Raw genomic sequence first — 18992 nt, forward strand, 5'->3', positions numbered from 1 at the left:
CCCACAGCAGTGCTCTCACAGAAATGAGCTAATGATGGCTCTCATGCTGGGGTTACTCAGAGTGTTACCAGAGAATAAGTCAGAAAGAACCTGAGAAGTCTGGAGGACTGAGAACAATGCAATGATCCTGGTTGGGTCACTACAAAGAAACCCAGTATTTAAGGTGTTTCCTGGGTGCTAAGTACATCCTTAGTAAAGCAGAGTTTAACAGGACTGTTCAGAATGCTTACAAAAGTTATATTCACAACATATGGAAAACTGTGTGGCTCCTGTGGGAAAATCCAAACAGTTCTAGTAAAATCCTGGCTTGCTGAGTGGCAAATTTTGAACTGGCAAGAATCTCTCACTGCAATATTCTCATCATCTCTCCTGAATTAGCCTGTTTTAATAAGAAAACAGGCAGCGAAGGAGGACTTTCCATAAATCTTGTGTGCTATTGGTAAAAGAAGATTAAGAATTACTCAGTATTTTTCTTTGATCCTCTGCAATCCATTTCTAGCACTATACAAATCTCCACTAGATTCTGGCAGAAGCCTGTCAGCTTATTTGATTACTTTCCAGCCTGGGAGATAGCTGGGGTGATATTTTTTTGCTTACTTACACCACAGGGTAAGAAAATTTGCCCAGAGCTAAGACACTAATACACACACCCTGCTCTAATGCACAGATAACTCTTCTAAAAGACAGATATAAATTTCTTTGACAGATAACCCTCACAAAAACAAGTTACAATTGCTGGCACTTATGTTTCAAAGAAGCTTTTAGTACAAGCTACTTGCAGTAAATCAAACACAGAAACAGTTTCTTCTCAATAGCTAAATACAAGCTGAACACAGATTTTTTTACAATCAGAGTGCTGTGTTGGAACACATTCAATTAAAGATGCTTAAATATTCCCCACAACAGATTTTATTCCTCCAATTCTATTTTAAAAATTTGTTGCTTTTTGGAGAAATAGCTGTTATATAGATACAAGGTGTTCATGGGGGCTTTTCATCCTGTCAAGATATTCACATATAATGTGACCAAATTAATTTTTTCCTTTAAATGTTTTGTAATAATAACAACAACAACAAAAGTAATAAATAGAAACACCTTACTTTGATGCTAGATGCAAAAGAAAGCATGCAATTAATAGATGGATTGAAATATTTCCAATTTTAAATATTTTGAGGAACATCTACAGTAGATAGGTCCATCCTTCCCCTGCCACCCTGCAGTTCTGGAATGCACTGGCAGAGATTCCAGCCAGGAATGGAAACTAAGACAAGAACTACAGATGCAGAAAGACAGATTGTGATTACCAGCTTCCTTTAAAAGGGCTCTGTTCATTCAGTTGTTCCTTCCAGGTATATTTTACAATGAGCTGGAATAGCACACAGAGTATTTCCTATTTGGCCAGGCCAGAGGATGCCAAGTTTTGAGGTGAAATCATTTCACAAGTGTGACAAATGGCAAACTTCTCTCTTATTTTTGTGTCATTACTACTGAACTGACAAAAATAGGAGTATGAAAGCTTTGTAAGCAAGAGAGGCTTGAAGAGATTACAGACCCAGACTAGGGTTGGAATTGTTTATACCCCAAAATGCAAGGAGAAAATGAAGTTTATCAGGACTTGTTCCACAGAATATGAAGTCATACATAAACAGGCAAAAATATTTTCAAATTTCAGGGTTTTTATCAGTTTTTATTACTGTACTGCAGGGAACAGAGGATAGGGTAAAAAATAACAAGAGAGCAAAGCTGAGTGTTTTTCAGAGTTATAAGTTCCTCATGAGAAAAAAAAAATAAAAGAAATTAATCATGAAAACATATACTATCATAATTAACCATTTTCAACACAGGCATCTTGGAATTTACTATACAATTTTCTTTCTTACACAATGACCATTGATTAAATTAGTGCTATCAATCAGGATACAAATTTGGGCTTTTTTGGTTGGATTTGTATGCTTTAGTTCGGTTTTTTTCATATTATGTCTACATTTTAGAAATAAATTAAGAACACAGGCATTATCACTGTTTTGCTCCATTTAAAACAGAAAGATCTTATGGGTTTCTGAACTTTGCTTTTTGGATACAAACTGTAAGCAGGTGGACAGGCCAGCTGGAAAACAGAAGGAAAAGAAAAAATAGAAAGTTTTAATTGCTCCAAACAAGAGACACTTATTTAAAGATGAATCCCTGTGGTGGTTTTGTAAGTATTTCTGGGGGAAAAAAAAATCATGCTAAAATATGTCTTCCCTCAGTAAAAAAAAAAAAATAATTCTGAAACTAATGTTCTTTTTGCAAAACACAGATGATGCACATAATTGAAAGAAGGTTCTTTAATTTTAAAAGAGATTACTCATTTTTCTGACCAAAATATCATTGCCAGCTATCAATGCTTTTCTCACAAGAGACAGCAGAAAACTTTTAACCCAAATATTTGTGTGAATCTTGAACTACCAGCTCTTTCAGCTTATGAAATTAAGTAGTGCTGATTAATCAATTAATATCTATTGTCAAGAGCTGGCATGACTCTAGGGCATATCAAGGCTCAGGTTCTTAAAACACCAAACACGAGAAGAGTTTCTTGGTGACTTGATACTGCTCTGGCAGATTATGGAAGCCCACAGCTCAGAAAAGCAGTTTAACTCCCAAGGGTTCAGCTGTGTCACTGCATGGCCACCATGTGATGCATTACACTTCTGTAGCACGTGCTCATTAATTTCCATTTCTTCACTTGCTTTTTCTATACCTTCTTGGAATAACACATTAATTGAATTACAGAGGTGTTTCAGTAAGCTGGACCATACAGAAACCTGTGAGGTTCAACTTCTCTGTGCACAAGGGGTTCCTATTAATGTCAAAGCCTAAAGTATGCAGAAGCTCTAGTCAGGATTTAAAACACTTTTTTTTTTTTTGTGGGATGACACAAATAACACAAAACCTGATAAGAAACGATGCTTTACTTACTGCTGTTGGTATAAGCTTTAAGGCCTTGAAAACAAACCCAGAATCTAAAAAATGGGTATCTTAGCAGATGTCAGTAGTAAAGAACTCAGATTTCCTCTGCTTGGAGTTCTGGAGCACTCAAAAATACATTTACTGCTTTAAAAAGCTTCCCAGGGGAACTTCTGTATCTCTTTGGAAATACAACAGTTACTGCTTTGGTCAATGCCACCACAAAATTACATAAACATTTATCGCACAGTCCTAAATTTGTCTCTGCATTAGTTATTTGTTATTAAAGTCATTGCAATACAGTCAATGCTTTTTACACAGAGCAGTTTCCTATCTGAACAAATGCTTCTGATTATAAAGACTTCATCTTTGGAATCTGCCCCAAGAAAACATGAAGCACACGTCATGACTAATTACAAAAGGATGCCAGATTATAATTCATGGCTCTTTAAAGCACACACAAACACACAAAGCCCCCACAAATGTAACATCCACTAGGTCAATCACTTAAACCACTTCAAAAGAAGAAAATAATTTCTTAGTCTAACAATAGTGAATCCTACTGTACAGAATAAAAGATGGGATTTTTCAGCATATTTTTAGTTAAATTCATCTTCCAAATGATTATTTCAATCCAAGACAACAGAAGGAAAACTGTAAATGAATGGTGCAGCTAATGGAGGTACAAGCCCTTTTTGTCTTGCAGGATCAATCCACAGGTCACCTCTCAATTTGCCTGCACATCTGGTAGCTGACAAAGGCTTTATTGTTCCAATTGAAGAGAGAAACCTCCTGATAGAATGACCTTTTTCTAACTGTTCATACCCACGGTTTTGGATCTACAGGAGATGAAGAAATAAATACCTGAATGAAGGAATCTTTTTTATTTTGTATGAGGTGCTCTGCTCATCCACAGCTGCTGGATTGAAAGCAGAAAACCGGCCCCAAAATGTGTATGCATGTGTATGGCATAATTTATTTTCTTAGGATACAAAAGAGCTAAAAGATTTCAACCTATTTGCTACAAAAAAAGGTCAATGATGGCTTGAATTCATGCTACTTCCAACTCACTACTGAAACATAAAAAGAGGGGATCAAGGAACAAGTTTTCCTAGTTGCTAAGTGCTCAACCTCTTCCTGCCCAGTCACTGTAATTTTTGACTAGTTTTTCTTTTGTTTATTTGTTCAGGTTTCTAAGTCTGAGTTATAGCCATAAAGATTGTCTGATACACAGAGTAAACTTCCGCAAAAGATACATCTCTGTGGAAAACCTAAGCAAAAAGAAATACTGTAATTGAAAAAAAAAAAAAAAAAAAACCAAAAAAAAAAAGGGTCTGCAGCAGTCTATTTTAAGAAGCAACAAATTAAGTGAATCATTTAGTTAGAATCCATTTTCATTTCTTGATATTTCTTTTAAATGAGCTGTTTAAGCATTCCATGCTTCCAGGGATAGTGCAGGGGCTTTCAGAAACTGTGTATCAATTTAGGGCTTTTGAATTCCAGACCTAATTAAGATTAACTTCTGCAAGACAGAGTTATTTAACAAGCTATAGAACAAGTTATCCAATATAAAGTTTTATAAGACAAAATAAATCAGAGAGAGAAAATAAGAAAAGAAAATAACCATTGATAAGAGGGTAAGCAGAAATTATAGCCTCTGAGGAATTAAGAAGTTAACCCTTCAAGAGTTATCTGCTGCTGGGAAAGTACAGAACAGACCTATATTGCATGAACAGGATTTGAAAGTAAGAATTGTATCACAGGCTCTCAATCAGTGTGAAATATGCAAATTGAAGTCATTATTAAGCAATTTTAGGACATGATGTAGATGGAGCTGAGCCCAAAGCAAGGCAACTCAACTGTGCTGCTGGGCAGAGGGTGAGCCCTTGCACTGCATTCAGCACCCTTGATTAGAAACACCCATTTGATGGCCAAGGAGTGAAGTCACTTGGAGCCCCACAGCTCTCAAGCCAAGAAAGGAGGCTCACAGTGATGTAGTTCTGGAGAACTGCAGCACAGCTTCAGGAAACTTGCTTTTTCATTGGACCAGTATGTTATTCCTTTCCACAAGCTCCCCAAGGTTATAAAACACACATTCCATTCCAGAAACACAGAGCAGAAAAGCAGGGCCATTTCCCCAACTGGCTTTTCTTACAAAGCATGTTTGCAACAATGTGCTCACATTGCTGGCTGGATGTCAAGAACCACATTCTTCACACACAACCACACTATAATTACTTTTGCTGGATCTTTCACATAATGTAAATAAAAACACTGGAAACTTCAGTACACATTACATTTATGTAGCAAAGTCTGTGGTTCTTGTCACCATTAATGAGAGCAAACTCCTCTAATCACAGCAGCTTTGCTGGCCAAAAACCAGCTTACTTCTCTCTGACCTTACAATTGTGTAGGTTTTAATTGTTAGGCATTTCATTATAGATAACGAGCCCCAGTGACCCTCACAGAGTGATTAGACAAGCACCATTGCTTGCCATGATCTGAGGGAAGGGCAGACACTGACAAACCCTGCAGAAATAGAGCTAAAGCTCACCAAGAGGGAGTGTGGAATCCATGGCAGTTGATGGCTCCTGAAGGCCCAAAGCCATGAGGAGCTCCACAACAGAAATATCATCTTTCACGCCTTGCTCATGCCAAGGCATTAAAGCAGGAGCAGAACAGAAGACTTCCTGCCCAAGGCTCCAACATTGCTCTTCCTCAGTGTTGGACTGCAGCCCAAGGTTTATAACCTAGGTCTGATCCTGCCCAGGCTCCCCACTGGGACCCTCCCCACTCCACCCACAGCAACATCTGCTCCTAACCAGGCACTAGAGAGCTTGAGCAAAAGGACTGCTTCTGGTTTGGGCTGCAGGAGCGTCACAGACTCTTTCTGGAGAATGACATCTTTTTAAACTGTTCTTGCAGAGATCACTTAACTTCTCATTGTCACTGTATCCATTAAAAATAAACAAAACCACAACAAGCAAGGGCTGCCAATCCCTCTTTTAGATTTTTCATGGTTTTATGTTTCTTCCTTTCTCCCTTGTCTCTTCAATACTTTACCAACTGAAAAGATCATGTAGCAATATTTACAGTGTTTTTTTTTTTGTCCAAAAGCAAATATAAAGCACAACACAAGAACAGTGTCTGTACAATTGTAAAGATATCTGCAAAAACAAATGGCATCTCTTACAGAAAGCTGCAGGAGCAGCTATTATAACTAAATATCACTTGCTGCAAAACACAAAGATCTGCCAGTGATGTTTCCTCATATCATCTGCCACCAGTCCTGTTCACTGTCATAAAAGGGACAATTCCTTCTATGGTCCTGACAAATTCCCTTTCTACTGCCTATAGTGCTTGACTAGGCAGAACAAACACTTCTGTCCTCTTCTTTGCAACCATTAGGGACAGAGAATTTAAAAAAAACACACAGAAAAAGACACACAAAACCTAACACAAGGCCTTTGTTTAAGCTACATGTAAATTTAAGGTTCTGCATAAAATATTAAAATGAAATTCAGTGGGCATTGGCATAATGGGACAATTTTCCTTCAGAGATCTCATGCGTTTATGCCTTCTGGGATATTTTCTCTGAGAAAACCAGGCAACCTAAGATCTCATATCTTCTCTTTTTCAAAAGGCCAGTAATTTTGCCACTCTTGCCCAATTCAAAAGCATGAATCATTCCATGTAAAGAGACACTGGATCCAAAAATGTACCAGGCACTTATAAATCTTAGCCATGTTTAAGTAAGTTAAACAACGAAGGCAGATTCTTTAGTTTTAATCAATAAAAACACTTCCTAAAGTACAGAAAACCCTCCTATTTTGAGCAAAAATTTGACATTATTAAAAACTTTTAATTTTTCTCCCAGTCCTTTGTTACAGGAAGAGGCAAAGCCTGCAAAAGTTCCACTGCTTGTGAAGCCTGCATCTCATGAAGCTTCCTCTCGTGTTCTCTGATCACGCAGTTTCATACTAAATATTTATCCAATAAAACAAATTTATTGTTATATCTCATAGATATTACATAGAATGCTACTACATTTTTGAACCAAGGCGAAAAATGAAAAATGTTTGTAAGAGCAGTTATGCAATTGTCACAAACAACCTCACTTTCAATTAATGCAGAATCCATTTGTGAATCCTGTCATGGACCTAAATAGATTTCCTTTAAATACCTATAGGTGGTGCTGAAATACAACTGTTCCTTAAAAAAGCAGCAATCACAAAGTCACTGTAGCACAGCTACCCACTAAAATGGGATTTACTACTGGCTGTGCAGATTTACCTCAGGGAAACCCAGCTGAATCACAGTTTGAGTGCATTACTGGTGTTCTCCTCAGGTACTTATCAGAACAGATTTCCCTCACATGGCCATGATGCCTTATAACCAAGACTAGTGGCAAAAAATGAGGCTATTTTTTTTAATTGATGGAAATACCCAATAAAAACAACAGGACCTGTGAACACATAGCTATCCTGACCATGGCATAACTAGAAAGGAAAAGAAACATAAACATGTTTGGCCAAGAATTTCCCTTTCAGGTTGCACAGTTCACCCTGATAATCACAAATTTTGCCACTCAGTATAAATAATGACAATGAAGCTGCTAATAGTTGTCTGGGCATCAGCCCAGTTTGCTGAAATGAAGCAGAACTAACTGGCTTCTCCACAAACATATAATGGAAAAGAACAAAATTTTTGCCAGGCATAATTAACATGTGGTAACGTGATAATCAGCACCAGATGAATCCATACTTTCTGATCTCAAGAAATGCATAGTAATTCCACACTGGTGCTTATTAATAGAGAAACTGAAGTGCTAATGATTACAAACATAGTTTATGGTAAAAGTCATAGCTTGAGCCATTTCATGTAATGCTAAAACTGAACAATTTCCAAATTCTATTCAGCCTTGTAAAAGATGAACCAAGTTACAGTAATAAAATAAATTTAATATTTCTATATTTTTAAAAATATAAATAATGCACAGTGAAAAAATGTGGCATCAAAAAATTGCATATATAGTTAAATGCTTGACCAAAAGTTCATGTACATCACATAAAACAACTGAATGACATAAAACATGAATGTTAAGAGAGTACTTATTACCTGAATACATCTCTGTCCATATTAAAAGTCAAAACATGCAGAACACCAAACTTCCTCTCCATCTTGCACCATAAGCTGCAAGTCACAGAAGTGTTTTTCCTCTGTTCATTATAAAACCCACAGAACACAAGAAGCTATGCTCACCCCTCCAGTCTATCCCCTCAATTTTTCTCTCAACAGGAGAAAAAAAACTAAGACTGATACTTTAAGTTCCTAAAAGAATGGAAAAAAATCTGAAATCAGTATGAAATTTGATATTTATTTATTCTTGCATTCCTTCAGTTGCCAATTTAAGCTACTTTCAGAAAACAAAAAAAAAAATAGCTTGCATGGGAATTAGAGGTATACATCACTACAAGATGAACATCACCCTTTCACTCAGCATGTTCTTTTGGTTAAGATGTAATCCATGTTTTCTTCCCCCCCCCCCATCTTCCAGGCATTCCAGCTTCCTTGTGGCTAATTTGGGAGTTTAAACCCAGTGTAAGATGATTTGGATGCAGTAAAGCAGTGCAGCACACACAGGTTGAAAATAGGATTTGAAACCCACAGAGACCATGCTGCTGCTTCACAGCTAAGGCAGACTCTTGCTCTACACATACAAGGATATTCAGGCCTAGTTTTCAAATGAAAATATAAACAAATATTAATTTTTTTCCGGGCCATCTCACTGAAAAAAGTTGCAAGCCTGCATAGGATGAACAACTCAATTATTTCCTTTGGAAAATCCTTCCCTATATTCATCCACCTCTCCTCAGAATTCTTTTTGATTTGGAGGGCATTGTTAGTCTTAAATTTTGCTTCCTAATGTCTTCCCAGCCTTGGGTCACATATCTTAGTAGGAAAAATTAGACTACAAATTGGTTGTAGTAGAGAAAAATAATTCTTGAGAAAAACAAGAGAAGCAATGTTTGCCATCTATTTTCTTATCTTTGGAAAACTTCTATAAACATAGAAAACTGATTTAAGTTGCTTAAAGAAGCTGAAAAATGTGGAATTCCTTGGAATATGAGTAGTTTTAATCTCCCCCAGCAAAAGGTAGACAGCATAAATCATACATTGTGGTTAGTGTTTAAAGTTATACTTAATTATATCTCTGTTAAGTAGTTTGATTACACAGGGAGTATTTAAGTAAACATGAGCAAGTCATTAGATTAGATAAGGGAGCATTATTTGGCAACATTTTGATTAATTCAAGTTTTTAGGGAAAGGACTTCAAAATGTCCAAGTATAGTGCTACAGAATGCTCTGACACAGATCAACCATTCCAAAGCCAGACAGCAACACATCCAAATGCAGGCATTTGTAATGATGTATTTATATTGGGATTGCAGCTCAATATTGTCTCTAGAACCAGAAAATCTAAGACAAATAGATTAAAAAAAAATAAAATTCAAAACCTTATTGACTCAGAGTTGCAGCTGTACTTGACAGGTTCATTTTACAACAGGCATGTTTCAAGGTTGCTCTGCTTGAAGGTTTAGTAAAGTAATCACAATGACCTGGTGGGTGGTGTGGTCATACCCACACACACAGGGTGAAAGATCAGGGGAGTGGCCACTGGGTGATCTTTCTCTTCCAACCCAAACCATCCCATGCCAGGCTGGAAACCTGGCTCAAAAATGTGTTTTATCAGTTTAGCAACAAGCCAACTCTGAGCTGGCAGCTACATTCCAAGTCCACCCTAAAAAGTGAAATGCCAAAACCCCTCATTTGGCCCATTCTGTGTACACCGTCTCTGACAGGGGACTACATTTTGTACCTCCAGATACATTTAGGGTGGAAAAAGAAAACATCTGGCACATACGTAGCAATTAATCTGAGAAGCTGAGGGAGAAAGAGACAGTAACTGCAAGCAGATTTGAGCCATCAGCACTCAAGATGAAGCTTTATCAAAACCATTGTTGTTTTTCATGTTATAAAAGATACAGTGATCTCATTTGTGAAACTCTCACTGCCGACAGCTCAGACAGGATATTTCAGTGACTCCTTGCTTGCTTTTTCAATGTCCTCTGAACCTGCCTGCAAGTGGCAGCAATGTGGGACTGTCACTTCCCTTGCCTGCCTTACTGTGCCTGGTTTCTCTTCCCTTGGGGAACAACCTGCCTCTTCCTTCTCCTAACAACGCAATACATATTTTCTTGAGGTCATGCTGCATTTCACAGCTCAAATGCTCATCAGGCTAAAAACTCCCTGCCTCCCAAAGCTGGACATCCTCCTCCATCTCCCAGCCTCCCACATGCTGCTTTTTCCCGTGGTGTCCAACAATCAAATGCACTCTGCTGTCCTCACGCAACTCACTCATCTCAGCAAAAAAAAGAACAATCTTCTTCAAACAAAAGGGTGAGAATCACAGTGAGGCTCCAGCAGCATCACTTTCAGTTTTCTTATTTCACATCACATCTAAATTCTCCGTTTACTTTTAGTTAATTCTCAAATTTGCAAGCCCTCTTCTGACACTACAAATACCTTTAAAAACAAATAACTGTGTTTTAAATACAATTGCAGCTGAAAATGACCAGCAAACTTGCCTTTCTCACCCTCTTGTTCCCTCTTGCATAGTAAATACCCCAGTGGTTTTTGGAGGCTTTTTCTCCCTTATTGCTTTCAGAAATATCATGTAACTCTTCACTACCTTTTCTGCACACCCCCACACTCCAGAGTCACTACATGATTACGATCAGCAATAAAAACCTAAAACCTACTCCTCCCATCAGCCCTCCTGCTACCCTGCCTACACATGGGCTGTTTATAGAAATCAGCTGCTCAATCAAGGAATCTCTATCAACTGGTACAAAAGCTCTCTAAGCGTGACACAACCACCATGTATTTATTTTTAAAAAATGCATATTAACTAAGAGATATAAATGTTGTCCCATTTTTTCCCAAGTTCACACTATCTCACAATTTTATTCATGGCATGGGAGGTAAACTCTCATTATTTAGGCAGGGGAACACCAAACTGACTGTAAGGAAAAACAGAAAAAAATTTCTAGAGGAGGCTGCTTGACAATGAATCCTCTTAAACCATTCTACTAAGTCATTACAGAACAAAATAAGTGCTCTTCACTACAGGACAATTTTACCAAATTTAAAAATGGAATTTATTCATTAAGTTACAAGCTGGACAGTTTTCACTCCTATCCAATATGTTAATCTCAGATTGAAGTTTGAACTCATTCAAACCAACTTACTGGGCACAATCCTGCCTGTTAATGGCAGGGCAGCACAGAAGTAGAAGAAAAGCCAAATATTGAAATATTCATATTAATTATCATGGCATTATCTTAAAATGCACATAAAATTCTGCTGTCCAACTGTAACATACCTATTTTTCTTGAATAATGTAATTGCTGGTGAACAAATAACTCTTTCCAATGCTCATGTGCCCTTTCTCTGAAAAGCCTTGAAAAGGTTATTATCACAAAAAGAGCAGCAAATCTAAGCAAGACAAAAAATGTAGCCAGATAAAACTTGATGAAAAGCCTTTTTTTTTTTTCTTTCTACTCTATAAATCCATGTTTTAATCAGTCTGGCCAACTTTGGTGACTAATTCTGCAAAGCCCTAGCATCCTAACTAAATAAGATTACATCAAGGGAGAGCAAAAGAAAGGGTCAGTCCATATACTCAGGCCTTGGGGTTGGTCAGAAATTATTAAGTTCATGTTTAGCAATTTTTGTGTATTTTTATAGGGGGAGAAAAATAGGTAAAGACAAAGGAGCAACCGCGATGCAACACCTGCCCTTTAACAACTTTGTCCAGCACAGTTTGAGAACTCTGCCAAAATAATCTGTCATTATCTAATCATTTGATCATCAGTAACCACAAGAAACAAGAGAAAGTTTGAGTAGCAGTGACTTTCACAGGCCAGACTGAAGGGAATGGGATTTTCATGGACTGCCTTGGAAACTGTGCAGGAAAGAAAATCCTGAAAAATACATTGTCTCATCAATATTCTATGAATAGTTTTACTTCCACTCTTGGAAAATAATAAATGCTTTGCTCTATTCTAATGATTAACTGGAATGCAATGCGCAATTCTGCGAAACACACTCAGTATTCACATCTAGTCTCTCAGGACTAGGTAGATAATAAAACCACTCCTTATATTGCATCTGATGTTATAACTGAGATTTTCATTCATTCTATCATTTCCCATTAACCCAGGCTGAGGTCAGACTGTTGTAGCACTGTGCTTATGAACACAAAAGTTACTCTATTTACTAGAAATGCTCCCCAAAGCCTACTTAAAGCGATTAAACTGTTCAAATATTCATGTGGGTTACTGTTCATTTTTCTTTTTTTTAATATATTAACACCTAGACAAAAAAGTGTTCTCATACTCAAAACAGAAGCTTTTTTTTCCTTACCTTCAAGGAGTTTACTTAGCAATTTCGATACATGGCAAACAGTATCCTAATTTACTCATAACACACTGTGATAGTATCTAGAGAAGCACAGAGCAGACTTTCGTGGCTTCAACCATCCCTTATCTCTGCTGCAATTCACACTGCTCTGCTTTGCAACACCCGAGGAGCACTTTGGGATGCTGGCAGCTACTAATGAAAACATCTCTTCCCTCCTCCTCCTGCCTCAGAGAAGCTAACAGCTTTCATGAGGTACAAAGCAGAACAAACCCATTGTTTCTGTAATCACTTCATTAATAACTCATTCCCAGCCACACACAGTTCTGCTTCCTCTCCTATCAGGATGCAGCAGATGCTACAATTCCAAATTATTCAAGAATTTGATTAGTTGCTACCCTCATCAGCTGAGCCACTGAGCACAGTTAGCCAAGTCTGTCAGGGTGAAAAAAGGGCAGTAAAAGTAAGTTGCAGCATTTCACAAAATCTTATTTCCGTGCACACCTGACCTGAAAATGCGCCCGGCCCATCCCGTTCCTGCAGTTTCCATGGGCTTTTCCCATCGGCTGTGGCTGTTCCGGCAGCTCCTCCACAAGCACGTGTTGAGTGTTGAGTGATAACACAGAGGAAAGACAACAAATAAAGTCTTGTGAGTAAATATTTAGTTTTTTCAGGTGCTTAGTAAAAAGCTGGTGGTGATATTGGAGAATCACTCTTCGGCCCTGATCCTTCCCACAGGACCGCGCTCACCTGGAGATTGCTGAGCTTCAAGCTGCCCTCGTTCTTAACATAAACTAAGAAAAAAAAAAAAAAAAGACAAAAAACCCCGACAAAATACCCAAACGCACACAAAGAACACAACCCGAGCCTTTCCACGGGGAGATAAGGACAGCAGCTCCCGCAGAACCCCGTTTGGAGCCGGCGGTGGGACTGATGGGGAGCGCCCCGGCCCCTCCTGCCTCACAAACCGCCCACGCCGCTCACCTGTAGTTAATTACCGCAATTAGCCCGCGCGCGGCTCACCTGCAATTAATTACCGCAATTAGCCCAGGGCCGGCCCGGCACTGCCTTCTTCGGGGAAGAACGATGGGACAGACCCCGTCCCTGAGGGAGCCAGGACTCCACAGCCCCCATCCCCGGACACACCGGCACCGCCTCGCCTGGAGGGTGTGATGGTCCTCAAATCGCAGAGAATAGGGAAAAAAAGAAAAAGAAACCAGACCAGACACCTCTTTCTCACGGGATTAATAATCACTTTCCAAAGAATCAAGGTTTCAAATACTAGCATAAAATTGTTTTTGAAACACGTAGTAAAGAGATTCTACACAGAATAAGAGAGCAGACTACAGTCGCAGTCACCCTGCTCTGGATATGGCTCAGTGTGACTTATCATTGTGTTAGTGCTTTCACCTGAGTGCCTGAGCCATAACGGGCTCGCCTGACAAGACATGGACACCCCAATCAGCACAAGCTGCTCCTCCAAACACACCCCAGGTGACAGCACTGAGCACAGTGGGCTGCGGCCCTGCACTGCCTGATAAACACTGCTGCTAATGATACAGGTGCTCTGATGATTGGATTTTGTGTGTTTTTTTGGGCTCTAGTAACACCTCATTATGTTCACCTTTGCAGTCAGTTTGGCTCCACTGTGTAGGTGGAATTCCCACAACGTGCTCTGGTTGTTCATAGTGTTCAAGCACATTCTGATGCAGGCCAGCTGTGATTAGAAGCAGATTGGTGGAGGATTATTCCAGAGGTAGTTAAACACCACTCAGTAGAATTAATTTCATCCAGTGCCTGAACTACATGTTTAAAATCCCTTCAGCACTTACTGCTTCCCCCATTGCCTATGCTTGATTATTTCTTCTGCCTATGCAGGATGATCCCCAAAATATTGGAAATGATGTGAAGAAGACAATTGCCTTGCTCACTCCCTTCTCTGTTTTTACCCTACATCCTCTTGTCCAGTCTACAAAAAAGATAACACAGGTTCCCTGATCTTGAACAAAGGCTTGATTTCCATATTCGCAAACAGAAATATTTTCATATTGTTGTGAAGATTTTGGTGGTTTACCTCCAGAAGCAGAGTTTGGCTAAGGCACTGAGGTACGTCAATGAGAAGAGCTGAAGGATTTGGATTTCCCCAGCAGAGTCCAGAAGAGTTTGCAGTGAGCAGAATGGTTTGAGCAGGAGGAGCTGAGGTGGTACTACTGTGTTTGGGCAGGAAACAGTGAGTAATTCACAAGAGCATTTGGGGGACAGCTGGTACAAATAGACATAAAGAGTGTGACAGCTGATTCACTGGGCAAAAAGGGCTGGAGAAGCAGGTGAGAAATCCAGCTGAACCCTTTGGGTGAAGGAGTAGCATGAAACAGAGAGCCCTTGAAGGAAGAGCAATGTGTGGAGAAGCAAAAAGCTGAGGAAAATCTTCACTGAAAAGCTGATAAAAGATGAAGGTTAGTGTGTGAGGGGCTAGGTCTAAGCTGGTAAGTGTGTGAAGCAGGAGACAGGATGAAGATCCCAGTAGGAAATGCCAAAGCAGCTTTCTTGACCACCGCTGACAGTTCCTCTGGGTGCTAAGTAAATTTCACTAGAGCTGAGTCAAGGGCTCTATCTCATGGTTTGAGACAGGTTAGAAAAATATAGCATTGCATCAAGGAAAGAAAACAATCTTCAAAGACTTTACAAGACCACCTGGGAACAAGAGTTTTGAATTACACTTAGAAAAGCAGTAATTCCTAAAAAATTGAGAAAGCAAGTCTTAAGCTCCCAGCTTAAACCTTTTTATTATTTTGTATCCTCACAGCACAAGAACAAATATGGGACTGAGACTGAGAGAAAATGCTCAAGAAAACAGAGCAAAAAAGTAGAAAGAAGGTCGATACTCAGGGCTTGAGGAGCCCTTTGAAGGACAGAGCAGTGTGGACAGCTTTGTTATACAGGGTGAGAGATGCCTCCTTTTTGTACCTTGGTTTTGGCTGCTTTAATGAGCAGCACAGAAGGAAGACTCTGGAAGGATGGAAGAAATTAATTAGTATTTTTCCTTCTGTTACCACCACTTCTCCAGTCCTAGAAAAATTGCTCAGAGTCATGGACCTCTGTTCTCTGCGTTATCCCTGGTCAGAAGATGAACTCCTGCCCTGGGGACTCTGCAGCTGCTCCCAAGGGTGAAGGAGTGGAAAACACTGTATAAGCAACAAGAAAAATATCTTGATGGTAATAATCATATGTTCAAAAAAACAACAAAAAACAATTCCAGCAAATGTTTCTGGCAGTAATGCACCTGTATAATGGATTCCTGATTTATTTACCATACCTGCTACTCACTTTCAACTCTGGCAGGAATCAATAATCCTTCACGCACAGACTCCATATAAATTCTCCTCACAGGGACCACATTCATAACTAGTATTTGTTTACAGTCATATTATAGAAATGTGAGTAAAATATATTATGGCACTCTGCATAAAGCCTGTAGGCCACATAAAACAAGCATAACTCTCAGTCGTGTCACTTCCCATAACTCAGGCTCTGAAAAGCATGACAAGATTCATCAATTCTTGTTAGTCCTAGTATTAAATAATGTATGAACATATGAATAAACAAAACAAAGAAAAAAATCCAGGTTGGTTTTGTACATGCAAAGTACACAGAGTTCTAAGAGCTTTATTAATTTATTTTCTTTATAAAATCTCACTCAATGTAGGCTCACTCTGTTTCTCTGATGGAACCAGTGGCATAATGTAATTATTTTCAGTCTGGCCAGCAGTTTAATGAAAATTATGCTACCAACCTGAGTTTACACCCAGTATAATCCTCTTGTTTAACATGAGGGTGGTTTTCCTGTGTTTTTTAAACATCTACAAAGAAATTCAGGCAAGAGTATTAATGATATCTGCAGTAGCAAGGGAGTTGCCAACACTATCCTTTCTTCAAATCCAATTGCAAGTTTGAGTCAATAGTCTTAACATTCTGCTTCTTAAAAACTGGTGGGTATCTTGAGAAGTATCCAAGGAATCCCTAAATGGTATTACAACCAGGAAAGATTATCAGCCTCCAGCATTTTGAGCTGGAGCATAACAATAATTTTGCTTCCATTAGACAGAAGACATATCACAAAACCAAATTGTTTAAAAGCCACTAAACTCAATCAGCCCACACATTATTCCAAATCTGAAAAGCTGATGAAATGTGCCTTAATGCTGATATCTTTGTGGAAACACTGCTGTGAATATAAAGGTAAAAGAATGTTGCAATGGGACCCAGACTAGTACTAAAATGTAAGGGCTATTTACTAGTAAAATAATAATGGCACATGGAAGAGAGTGAAGAAAAACCACATTTTTAATTTACTTATCCTCTTCTATATGCACGGAGCTCACCATCAGAACAGTTTGATCAGAGTATAATGGAAATAAATGTACTTTATTCATTCACCAAGCATTTCCTAATTATGTGATGCTGTCACTAAGCTAGCTGCTTTTGCTGTGTTTGCTGGTTTTATTTCACACAAAGAATAATAAATACAAATGGTCTCTTTCATATTCCTTCTCAGCATTGTTTGGATATTACTGCTTTTACTCTGAGAATGTCATCTCTTTGAGGAGAATGCTTGTGCCATTCATATATTTCACTGGGAGAAAGATGAGTTAATGTTGTTATAAAATTACTTGGCATGTGCTGTAAAAACAAGATCATCTAATTTTGTGATAAATACAATCTACAAGAGGGAAGAGATAGAACTGTCTATTTTCATATCATGCATTGAAACAGCAATGGAAACAATACTCAAAGATGCTAGATTTGCAGTTTTAAGGAATAGAACTCCTCTGTCTGTGAAGATGATGGAGGGGGAGAACCACCTTTTTTCACAGCACACCTTATTTTTGTCCAATTGATTTCATAGGAACTAATGATAACCCTTTAATTGTTATTGCTCTCCTGTATAATTAACTATGTATATGAAGGATGAAATTACAGCTGTTGCAGAATTGTTCCCCAAGTCATCTCCTCAGAAATTATTTTTTGGATAGCGTGAGTTCTTGCAATACACAATTGCTTCATTAATTGATCAATTTTTTTTTTTACCCTTCCATTTTCCTTGACTTTATTAGGTGATGCTCAGATTGGAGGAAGCCACTTCCTCAGGGCTCATCCCACCAGCTGACCAGTTCTCTTCCTCATTGGCTTTTTCTGAAACACCTCCCCAGAGGAGGCCCTGTGACTGCTGATTTTGAGGGGTTTCTTGGTTCCATACAAAACTCTTTGAGATTGTGTGGAACTAAGAGCAGCTTATGGTGGCAGAGCTTAAGAAAATTTGCATTAAAAGTTTGTTGTGCATTGGTAAGCTCTTGAAAAAAAAATCTTCTGTAGAGTTTTAATCAAAGTTTGAATGACATTCCATTAGGGTACATATTTTGAATAACTTTTTAAATACCATAATGCTGGTATAAATTGAAATGCTTAAGTAACTTTCTGACAGTTGCAGAGAAATGCAGTATAATGAGTACAAATTGATATGGCTTTGAGTTTATTTGGTGGAAAAAAACACTGTGTAAAAATTTCATTTTCTAAAGTGATTATCAGCTACTAAATAACTAGTTGAAGTGAATAGTTTAAATTAAGAAAACCGGATAGGTCAAATTTGTGCAAAATTGTTTATCTGGTATAACGTGAATTCTGTCTAGACTGAAGTAAACCTGTATTTATGCTGCATGAAAACAGCAGTAGCCATCTCACTTTGCTCAATTAGAGATAAGAATGATCTTTTAAGGCCCCCTCCAATGACCATAACTCATGATCAATGGAAAGTTCCTCTTTTGTTATAATGGAAAACTGTTTACTTCAAAACAAAAGCCAAGAAAATGAATTATTTTATTGTATTTCAAGATGATAGATAATGCAGTGAGAAAATCATTATTGTGGTACTCAGGATGACATCACAGACTTATTAACTGAGACCATAACTATTTTGTGTAGGTTAAGACACATTTTCTACATTTAGGGGTTTTTTTGACACAATGAAGATAATTTAAACTTCCTAATTTTTTACTGTATCATTTGGATAACTAAATTAAATGTTCTATTAAGGAAAATGATAGTATTACTCTATACTCTTATATCTGCATTAAATTTATAGAGGATATGGTGAATTCAGATACTGTGGCTACCCTAAGAGAGAGGCTTTTCCTAATCTTCCATGAAATCATATTGTAAATTCTCAAGAGCACTTACTGCTCCTAGCCCAGTGAGTAGCATAAATACTCTTTGCTCAACTGCTCCTAACCTTGAAAATTTCAATTGATTGTGTATTGGTTGAAATACTTTTAATAAACACAAACTGTTTTGTTGTGTATTAAATTCTGTGCTGTTTATATATGACTAGAGGTGAGCACAGGGACATGGAGCAAAAAGTGTGTGGAGTAAAAAGACTGGACTTAGTGATTAAGAAGCATTTAATGAGAACCAGGTTACATAAGAAAGGAAATATAACCATGCATCAATTTTGTCTATTTATTAGAGCATGCATCTGTGTTCTGTAACAGAACTAAAATTGGAGGTGA

The 18992-nt window shown here is 38.2% G+C and overlaps 1 protein-coding gene and 1 long non-coding RNA gene across 5 annotated transcripts in view; one reads left to right on the plus strand and one right to left on the minus strand.

Annotated features, from left to right (window-relative positions):
• TFPI (tissue factor pathway inhibitor) overlaps positions 1-13410 on the minus strand; it is a 56662-nt gene extending 43252 nt beyond the window's left edge. The window contains exons 1-2 of one of the 4 annotated variants that reach the window (XM_064718780.1): positions 13180-13410; positions 12939-13016 (exon numbers count right to left, since the gene is read on the minus strand). The gene's annotated coding sequence lies outside the window, so the exon portion shown is untranslated. Of the gene's footprint in view, positions 1-12435; positions 12556-12938; positions 13052-13179 lie in introns of those variants that run through there. The other 3 variants (XM_064718779.1, XM_064718775.1, XM_064718778.1) reach the window with 3 other exon arrangements.
• Positions 13411-14669: 1259 nt separating this feature from the next.
• Positions 14670-16833, plus strand: LOC135450514 (uncharacterized). Its single transcript, XR_010441084.1, has 3 exons — positions 14670-14885; positions 15236-15372; positions 15497-16833. It is a non-coding gene; the product is annotated as an uncharacterized LOC135450514 (long non-coding RNA).
• Positions 16834-18992: the final 2159 nt, after the last annotated feature.

The sequence above is a fragment of the Zonotrichia leucophrys genome, chromosome 7, assembly GCF_028769735.1.
Source record: "Zonotrichia leucophrys gambelii isolate GWCS_2022_RI chromosome 7, RI_Zleu_2.0, whole genome shotgun sequence".
In the NCBI taxonomy this organism is placed as follows: domain Eukaryota; kingdom Metazoa; phylum Chordata; class Aves; order Passeriformes; family Passerellidae; genus Zonotrichia; species Zonotrichia leucophrys.